Source organism: Palaemon carinicauda, chromosome 2, assembly GCF_036898095.1.
Source record: "Palaemon carinicauda isolate YSFRI2023 chromosome 2, ASM3689809v2, whole genome shotgun sequence".
Taxonomy (NCBI): Eukaryota; Metazoa; Arthropoda; class Malacostraca; order Decapoda; family Palaemonidae; genus Palaemon; species Palaemon carinicauda.
The window spans coordinates 159,228,970-159,239,633 of NC_090726.1; positions in this window are offsets into that span (position 1 = coordinate 159,228,970).

Here is a 10,664-nt window from a genome sequence, read left to right on the forward strand (position 1 = left end):
GTAGGTACCTCGCAAAACTATAGCAGGGAACTAATGGTATGCACAAGTAAGGCGATGAATCTGTTTAGAAATACAAAATTTACCCCCCCCCCAAAAAAAAAAATGGTTGCCAAAACTGATAAAAATGTATTACCCAGAATAAAAAAAAAAATTAAACCTTGCGAATTTCATTAAGACTTGTTTATGGTTACAGGAAAAATCTCAATTACAGTGTGTATAAGCTTAAAACCTTTGCACCTTACTATCAAGAGATAAGTGTCTTCCCAAATTTATTTTGGGGTGTAAGCAGTTACGAAACTGGGTGGAAGCCAAAGATTTTACTTGGACTTAATCTTGTTTTTGACACAATTGTATATTAACTACTACCAAATTATTTACGATCCATTGCTATCGATGATGATGATGATGGTTTTGAGTACAGTATCCAAAAGATTACTAAGTTGACAAAAACTTTTGTAAAGATTGGAGATTCTTGATTATCATTTGAACTATTAAGAAGTGGAGTATCCCAGATGTGTGTTTTAGGCCTAATCCTATTTTGTATCTGTACTATTGGTCTATCAAAATTAGTTATTTACGTCTAATACACAATTTAACTTCTCAATTAACTACATTGATCCTAAAGCTGCAAATGCAGAATTCCTTACCAGTGTTAGGGAATGGGTAATATACGATTAACTAAAACTAAATTCAAATAAAACTGTCTATGGTGTTAGGAAAGCAAAACAATTTAAGAAACCATAGTGACATCCAAATTATATATTAAAGACCCCCGGAGAGCAGTGCACAGTCCAAAACACAGGGTCTATACTATAGATCTGTTAAAATTTACTGCATACCTAGTACTAGTACAGGATGGTACACTCCGGAAAGATCTAATTCATCTGAATGTAAAGGATGGTCATAATCATGAAAAATCTTATGCAACATACATAAAGAACAAATTGAATTACAGTTAATATTAAGAACAGGGATTAAAAAAATTAAGGGCCGGACAGGAGAACAATATTCGAAACAAGGCAGAAAAAAAAGAATTAAAATATTACCTCAAAATAGATAAATCACTGAAAACGTTAAGATATTTCCCCAATTGCAATAAAAGAATCGCACCGAAAACTTGGAAGGGATTGTATATGGTTAAAGTAACTTATAAAACGGATTTTGAGCGAAGCGAAAAATCTATTTTTGGGTGAGATAGCCATGACGTCCTGATGGAAGGTTCCTTCAGTAGCTTCCTTGGGTATATTTAACTACAGTGGATATTCCCAGAGAATTAAACTAAAGGTTATCACAGAATTCTAACTTCTGGTGCGAGTACTCTAAAGGTTTCCCTCTAGGATATCGTATATCAACAGGGGACGCATGTATCAACACGCCACATAGCTATCTGCACCCCATATAGAGTTAACACTTCGATATGGAAAGGTGATTGAGTAACTGGGGAGCCGTTCCACAGTTACACTCATCCGTGGCTGCTTTTGGTACTCGAGACGTAAACAAACGGGCGCCATTGCTAAATGACGTCACGTCCGTCCTCATCCTGAGCCCAGCTTCTGCTAATCTCCATGATACAGCAGGTCAGGGCGGGGCCTGAAAGGCTGAACTAGAATAGACGGGAGGGTCCATCAGGACGTCATAGCTATCTCACCCAAAAATAGATTTTTCGCTTCGCTCAAAATCCGTTTTTTGGGCTCAAGCCATGACGTCCTGATGGAAGTGTACCAGAGAATTAATGTATCGTGGAATTTTTCCCCTTTTTAATGCAAGTGCCAAGGGCTTTGAATAGAGGTATAGAACATGTCCTTACCAGAGATTCTATGAAGAACTAGCTTCCTGCTCCCCTGGCAGAGAAGTCCTGGTGGACAATAGGAACATCTCGAAGTGATCATTGAAGGGCTACTCACCCTGCGGAGAGTTCGTGCAGGACTCGTAGACAAGACTAAGGTTAATATTCGGGTAGGAATATTATCAAGAATAGGTAAGTAAATAACATTTACTACTCTCCCTGGAGGAGAGATCAATCTGGTCTCGGAGGCAGGACAAAGGTTAATATTCGAGTAAGAATATTATTAAGGCATGAGTGAGTATATAACATAATTACATATATTATTCTTCTCATTATTTAGAGACAAAGGGGTAAATAAAACTATAACAATCGTATATTTCTTGATAAACAATAGGAGCGGAGAGAGACGCACATGGAATAAAATAGACATTTTATTTCAAAGATTGCAGATCATTATGGTAGTAATTACAATAATGAATGTAGAGTTTATTTACAATAATAAAGAATAATGTACATAGAAAATAGACTTCAATCTTGAATCTGAAAAGAAATTTCACTTTTTAGAAACACAAGTTCCAGAGGAACGTCAGTCTTTTTCAAAGAAAACACATCATGCCCTAGGGCATGTGGCACTCATGTAAAGTCTATGACATTTCACCTTGGTAAGAACAGTCTATTAGAAACACTAAGTGTCCATGAAATCACTATGTATCACAAAAGGGTCAACACAGGCACCCGTAGAGTTAAAGTCCCAAGTAACTCAATGTTCTATGCAGAGTTAAACAGCAGGTTTCATAACACTACCTGCGGCTACCACGAAATGCTTAACTTCATGCACTTGTTTTGCGTAGTGCTTGAAGAAAACGCGCGATGATTTCCACCCTGTGAAGCTCTTGAGGCTTTCGAAATCCATACTCTGGAAGAAGTTCAGAGAAGACGCGACTTTTCTAGGATCATGACCTGCGGGTGTACTGTCAGGATCCGCTCTGCGAATGAAGTAGGTGATTTTCGCTCTTAGTTGTTTCAGTGACAGGTCGCTACCCGATGTTTCTCCTTTGAAGAGTTGTCCTCCACCAAAGTCTGAAGTTCTTCGAAGATAGACCTTAAGACTCTCCACTGGGCATAGAGAGACATCTTCTTACAGGGGGCAGATTCTCCAAGGGCCCCATCTCTTGGTGGGTAGTTCATTCTTAGCGAGAAACGTCGGATCAGGGAAGAGGGTAAGCTCTCCTGTATCTGCGAACAGGATATGACCCTCTTCTCTTGATAATGCCACTATTTCACTGACTTGGGCTCCCGAGGCGAGAGCAAAAAGGAAGATAACTTTTTGAGTCAAGTCTTTTAGAGGGCACGAATCATTGTCCAGGTTAGAGGCAAAATGGAGCACCTTGTCCAGGGACCAGGAGATAGGTTTTGGTGGAGGTGCTGGGCGTAGTCTAGCGCATGCCTTTGGTAATTTATTGAAGATATCACTGGACAAATCAATCTAGAAAGCGTACAGGAGTGGTCTAGTCAAAGCCGATTTGCAGGTGGAAATCGTGTTGGCCGCTAAGCCTTGTCCATGAAGGTGAATGAAGAAGGACATACAAAAATCAATGGTGATTTCCGCAGGATTTTTTGCCTTGACGAAAGAGACCCACTTTCTCCAGGAAGATTCGTATTGCCATCTTGTAGATTCAGTCTTGTATTCCTCGAGGAAGTCTAAGCTTTTCTTCGAGATTCCAAACCTTTTCTTTGCGGCTAAGGAGAGAAAATCATGAGATGAAGGTCCCTGACTTTCCGTGATGAAGCGAAGACAGTCGACTTCTGTACTTGTTGAGAGAGAACTGGGCCCGGTAGGGGGATCAGCGTGGGCTGCGGCTCCAGGACCAGAGGGTACCAATTGCTCTGGGGCCACTTGGGAGCCACTAGGGCCGCTGTCCCTTTGAAGGTTCTCAGTTTGGAGAGGACTTTCAGCAGAGGGTTGGGAGGAGGGAACAGGTATATCCTGGACCATCTGTTCCAATCCAGTGACATAGCATCCACTGCTTCTGTCTTGGGGTCCTCGTACGGGGCCACATAATGAGGAAGTTGATTGTTGTCGCTCGTCGCGAAGAGATCGATCTGAAGTTCCGTGACTTGGTGAGAGATGAAGGAGAATGACCTTGCGTCTAGAGACCATTGCGACTCTATTGGACTTGTCCTTGATAGAGCGTCCGCCGTCACGTTGCGGAATCCTTGTAGGTGAACTGCAGACAGGTGCCATTTCTTCTTTTCTGCCAAACGAAAGATGGAAAGAAGTACCTGATTTATCTGGGGCGATCTCGAGCCCTGACGATTGAGACATCTGACTACCACCGAGTTATCCAGAGTCAGACGAATGTGGATCGAGGGAGGCGGGGAGAGTTTCTTCAGGGTGAGAAGAACCGCCATGGCCTCCAAGATGTTGATGTGAAACGTCTTGAATAGGGGAGACCATGTTCCTTGAACCTGTCGTTGGTGGGAGTGACCTCCCCAACCCTCCAGTGAAGCGTCCGTGTGGATGTTGAGCGATGGAGGCGGGTGTTGAAGAGGAATGGACCTTTTCAGGGCCTTTGCTTCCGACCACGGCTTTAAGAGTACGCGAAGTCTGTTTGGAAGCCGTCTCTTGAGGTCTCTTCGAGCGATGGATGCAGAACGTCTCCAGACTCCCGCGGCATCCTTTAGCTGTGCGTGAAGCACTGGGTTTGTCGCAGAGGCGAACTGTAGAGAGCCGAGAACTTGTTCCTGCTGTCGTCTTGAGATCCGTTTGGATTTTAGAAGCCTTCTGACAGACCCTGTTATTTCCTTCCTTTTCTTTTGTGGGATGGAAAGGTGGTGTGACTGAAGATCCCAATGGATTCCCAACCATTGGAACTTCTGAGCTGGAGAGAGGCGAGATTTCTCGGTGTTTATCTTGAATCCCAGATGCTCTAGGAACTGGGTGACTTTGTTGCAGGCTCTTACACAATCTTCGGGCGATGTCGCCCAGACTAACCAGTCGTCTAGGTAGGCCATCACTTGGACGCCCTGAAGACGGAGCTGTTGGACGATTGCGTCTGCCAGCTTGGTGAAGATCTGTGGAGCCACATTGAGCCCGAAGGGCATGGCCCTGAAGGCGTAACTTTTCCTTTGGAGTCGAAATCCTAGGTAGGAGGAAGCGTAATGATTCATTGGAATGTGCCAGTAGGCATCCGCCAGGTCTATGGAGACCGTGTAGGCCCTTTGAGACAGAAGGGTCCTTATTTGTTGAAGAGTCAGCATATTGAATTTGTTGTTCGCAATGAACTTGTTGAGAGGGGATAAGTCTAGAATGACTCTGAGTTTGTCAGAGTCTTTCTTGGGAACGCAAAATAGTCTCCCTTGGAACCTGGTTGACTTTACCCTCCTGATCACCTTCTTGTTCAAGAGTTCTAGGACATATTCTTCCAGGAGGGGGGTTGACAGTTGGAAGAATTGCTGGAAGGCTGGGGGTGGTTGAGTCCAGCTCCAGCCTAGTCCCTTCTTGACGATGCTGTGTGCCCAGGGATCAAAGGTCCAACGATCCTGGAATTGGCGGAGTCTTCCTCCCACCGGAAGCACATCATTGCTTCTGGTGTCCTGAGGGTTTGCCACCTCGGCCGCTAGCTCCCCTTCCTCCTCTGCCTCTGAAGGGTCGGCGAGAAGAATCTCTGCCGGAGCCTCTGCCTGAGCCCCTACCTCTGGGACGAAAGGTAGTTGAGTGTTGCTCATATGCAGAGGTGAAGACCGGCGACTGCGACACCACCGGTTGGGGGACCAACTGAAAGGTCTGTTGTGGCTGCGTAGCCACTTGGGGAGTAGCTGGACCCAGAAACTGTCGTCTCTGTTGACGTTGCTGGGGTTTGGGCTTTCAAGTCTTCCTCTTAGGCTAAGGGCCATCATCCTGAGAGGACTTCCTCTTTCAGGACATGCCCCACTTATGGAGAAGGTTCCTATTCTCCGTGGCAGCTTTGTCCACAATCTCTTTCACCAAGGAAGATGGAAAGAGATACTTGCCCCAGATATTGGAGGAAATCAGCCTCCGGGGTTCGTGTTTCACTGTCGCGTTAGCAAACACGAATTCACGACAGGCTCTGCGAGCCCTAGTGAAGCTATATAGGTCCTTGGTTACAGTCGCCAAGTGCGACTTGGCTAGGACCATATAAAAGTCCGGGACTCTAGTATCCCCGGCCATGAGCTCAAGCTGTACCTGGTGGGACAGCGACGCGGCAAGTCTCTCCTTCGTATCCTGTTCCCTACGAAGGAGGTGATCATTCAGCCTTGGGAGGTCCTCATTAAATTGACGACCGGCTACGTCAGGCTCTAGTTTCCCCACCGTGAAGGTTGACTGGATGTCTTTCCAGTGCCTATCATCGGGGTGAAGAGTAATGGAGAAGGGTCTACACTCCTCCAGTGCAGGGCAAGGTTTCCCTTCCTCCACTGCCTTTAAGACCGCTGTGAAGGCCTTTTCGATGAAGGGGAAGGTCGCAGCATTTGGCGCAACGAAGGTTGGATGCTTCTTACTAAGCGCCGGCATCTTGGAGTTGGTGAAACCCCTACTCTTCACCGCCTGAGCTAACATAGCTTGGGCCTTCGCGAGATCGAACACGATAACTTCCTTTGGTTCGGTCTCCTCCTTTGAGGCTGGTTCGGACCTGAGCTGGACGTAACAGTCCGGATAAGCCTCGAAATTTGGGAAGAACTCCACTTCTTCCAGCAAGATAGAGCCAACCCTTTCACTAATGTAAATCTTGCCAGTTGTAATTGGCATATGCTCGGCGTATCTCCATGGGTTAGCTTACGAGCAGGTGGGGAGGTCCTTAACCGAAATCCTTTTCGGTTGCTTGAAGCTGACGAGAGTCGTCCGGAATTGCTCCTGAGTTTCTCGTAGTTTCTTTTCCATGAGGGCTTCAAGCATCTTGAAGACCTCTTGAGTGGCCGATGGAAGAGGGTCCGGGGTGGAGTTGCTGGGGGAGCAGGAGCGACCTCGGTCTCCGAATCAGGGTATTCCACCTGATCTTCCTCATAGTCGAGTTCCTCGCCCATGAGGTTCTTCTCCGTCTCTTCCGACACTTCCGACATACGTTCCACGTTGTCGGAATCAAGATGGCACTCACGCATGGACTGAGCCATGGCGACGTCAGGTTCCACCACGATCTGGACGGTAGGGATCTGATCACGGGGGACCACTGAGTCTTTCGATGCTTTTGGGAAAAGCAAGGCCCTCAAGTCTTCGTTGGGAAGATACGGTCCGATGGCGTTCTTCTGGAAGCCTTGCACCCATTTGCGTAGCTTCTCCCTAGCAATGTCCCTTGCCTCCGCAGACGGAGGATCGTCGAACGCCTCGACAAGAAGACTCTTGCAGACTGTACAATTCTGCGGGTCCCAATACTTTAAGTCGCCTTTCTTGGCGGCGCAGGGGGCGTGGGTCCGTAGTGCCCGTAGAAATCCGGGCGCTTCACCCCGCAGAAGTTGCTTTCACACTTCATATACTCCTCCTGTAAAAGAAAGAGATCATGAGTACATGGAAGGCATAAGAATGACTTACATTACTCTAAAATTAAGATATCTTAATCTAAATTTAAAATTAATTTAATTATAAAGCATTTTAATGCTTCAGATTAATGAGCGGGAAAGGAAGTAGGGAGACACATACTTGTGAATCCCGCCCAGTCGGTTACCGTAACCTTATCTGTAGACAATTTCTTTTGTGTCCGAAGGTCACAATGAGGGAAATCCATATGGATGAGCCAAGCTAGGCTTCTAACAGAAATTGCCCGCAGAGTGTAGTAGGGTCTGAGACCACTCAGATCCCTGGGGGAGAAGGGGTAAAGGATAAACCCCTTATTAAATGTAGGTTCAGGCAATCGACTGCACTAAGACACACAGAGTATGCTGGAATATTGTAATGTGCAAACAAATAGCATAGCCACAATCTTGGATGGTAAGACAATACCTATATGCAAGTGGCCAAGCCATCTGGCTGCAGTATATTGACTGTCGGCATGTTGCCGGCAGTCATGGAAGGGGTACATGTCCCTTAACGTCTCATGAGGGTGCCGGCACACCGACGGTACACTGGAGGCCGGTCCTGCAGGGTGGAAGGCATCAAGACAGACACACTGAGTATCTATAAGGATAATACCATAGTGGCGACCGCCGGCACAGCGGCGGGTCGTCAGCAGGGGACGGCAGCTCCGGCAGCCGAAGGCTGACGGCATGGTGAGCCTTGGATCAATTCATAAGATATATATGTATATTGTCGTATACCTAGATAGCCGGCAATCAATGCCGGCATGTGGGTGGCCGACTCCGGAAGTCGGCCGGCTGTTACTAGGTAAAACAAAAGGTGGGACGTCGGCGGTAAGCCGACGGAAGGCGGCAGCCTCCGGCACACGGAAGGCTGACGTCTTAGAGGGGGGAAGGTATCTTATGAAAGAATGTCACCTGAGGTAGTGGCGGTTATCGCCGGCAGTAGAGACGGCAAAGGAACGGCACCAGGATAGAAGGAGAGAAAGGTAAGGAGGGATGGAAGGGGTAAGATCCTATACCCCTCCGGCATCCCTCCGGAGAGAGTGCACTCATGATAGGAGTGGATACTCCTAACATCCGGCGGCAGGGAGCCGGCAGTTGGCCGGGTGCCTGAGGTAACCCAAGGAAGGGTTAGAGGGCACTCAAAGAGGGGGGAATCCCCCGTCGGCAGGACCGCCGCCGGCAACCACCCCCCAGAGAACGCTATGAAGGGTATGTGCACCAGAGCGGCCAGCTCAACAGGAGAACAAGTTAGCCCTACCACTCCACCCAAGGGAGGAGTTGTAGGACTAAGGACAGAGGTGTGTAGGCAAGCCTACACCAAAGGGATAGGTGGGGAGGGAGAAGAATAGGTCTTTCCAAAGAGGAGACTCTGCATGAGAACGGCCACCAAGGTAAGGGAGAACGCTCCCTAACCTAGGATAGGTAGCCCAGATTGAGAACGGTACTAATGTACCGTCTGAAACTATAATAAGGCAGAGTCAACCCCCAGAGCTTAACCTAGTGTAGGAGGAGTAACTCCTAGGCTAGGAAAGCTTGAAAGACACATCGCTAGTTGCAGGGAGGAAGGAGTAAGCCAACCAGGTGCAACTGAGGAAGGGCAGGGCCTTTCCTAATCTCTCAGGCACGACCCTAAGGGAGGGTCATTCCCTTAGGGGAGGCAGAGAAGCGATAAATACTCTTTGTAGACAAGATTCCCCTATATAGAAGGGAAAGCAAGACTACCCAGAGGGAATGCCCGCAGGCAGGGGAATTAGGGAGCATATAAGGGTTCCTACATTAGGTTAGGAGGGGATGATACACAATCAGCACTGTCCCTTACATGGTCCCCGAAGGCGAAAACACTTACATCACAGTAAATAGTATGTTTAATAATGCCACAATCTTCATAACTTAACTTAGGAACACTGGTATATATCATGCATGAAAACAAGCACTAGGCTGTCCAGCCTAGGGGCTAAGCTAGCGATCTAGTATGGGATACAACAGCGACCGAGTCTGATGAGCGCTAAAACACGATATAAAGATTTTTGGGCTCAAGCCATGACGTCCTGATGGAAGGTTCCTTTTTGGTAGCTTCCTTGGGTATATTAACTACTAGGATATTCCCAGAGAATTAAACCACAGGTTATCACAGAATTCTTACTTCTGGAGCGAGTATCCTAAAGGTTTCCCTTTAAGACATCGTATATCAACAGGGGACGCATGTATTAACACGCCACATAGCTATCTGCACCCCATATAGAGTTAACACTTCGATATGGAGGGGCGGAGAATAACTGGGGAGCCGTTCCACAGCTACACTCGTCCGTGGCTACCTTTGGTACTCGAAACGTAAACAAACGGGCGCCATTGCTAAATGACATCACGTCCGTCCTCATCCTTCTTTTAGTAGCTTGCCTTGCTAAGACGGATTTCCCCTTGTGCTTTTTTATCAGCTTGCATCTTCGTAATGTCGCTACCTTCAGCCTCGCCTTCTTCTGGAAAGTTGAGTACCAGGTCCCAGTATTGTTTAAATAAGCTCTGACCGTAAAGTAACTTATACTTTTCGAGATATTTCATGTTTTCTGGCGGAGCTGTGCTGCTACCGGACACGCCATTTTATGGCGTCGCTGTTCCCTTGCATGCCTTATTTAGCTAGCCTGAACAGCTTATTCCGGCCTATTAACTAATTGATACTGTTAGTTATTTAGTCTTCATAGCTAGGAACTTCATATATCGTGTTTTGACGGTCTTTTATCCGGTCATCGCCTGACCCCATACTAGATCGCTAGCTTAGCCCCTAGGCCAGATTGCCTAGCGCCAGTGTTCATGCATGATATATTCCAGTGATCCTAGGTTAAGTTATGAAGATAGTGGCATTATTTATTATAGTGTTTACTGTGATGCAAGTGTTTTTCACCTTCAAGGACCATATAAGGGATCGGTTTGATAGTGTGCCTTTCTAACCTAACCTAAATGTAGGACCCCTATATGCTCCCTTCAACCCCTGCCTTCGGGCATTCCCTCTGTGTGGCCATGCTCCCCCTGCTATGTAGGGGGATCAAGTCCGTATCAGAGTATTTATCGCTTCTCTGTCCTCCCTAAGGGAATGATCCCCCCTTAGGGTTGCGTCCGAGAAAGAGGAACGGCCTGTCCTTCCTCAGTTGCTGTGGTTAGGTTACTTAACCTTCCATGCAACTTGCGATGTGTCTTTCAGCCTACCTAGCTTGGGGTTTAACATCCCTTATCTAGGTTAGGCCTCGGGGGGGGGGGGGGGGGGCCTAGTTCTGTACTATTTTAGTTTGAGACGGTACCCATGCACCGTTCTCATTCAGGTTACCTACCCTAGGCTAGGGAGCGTCCTCCC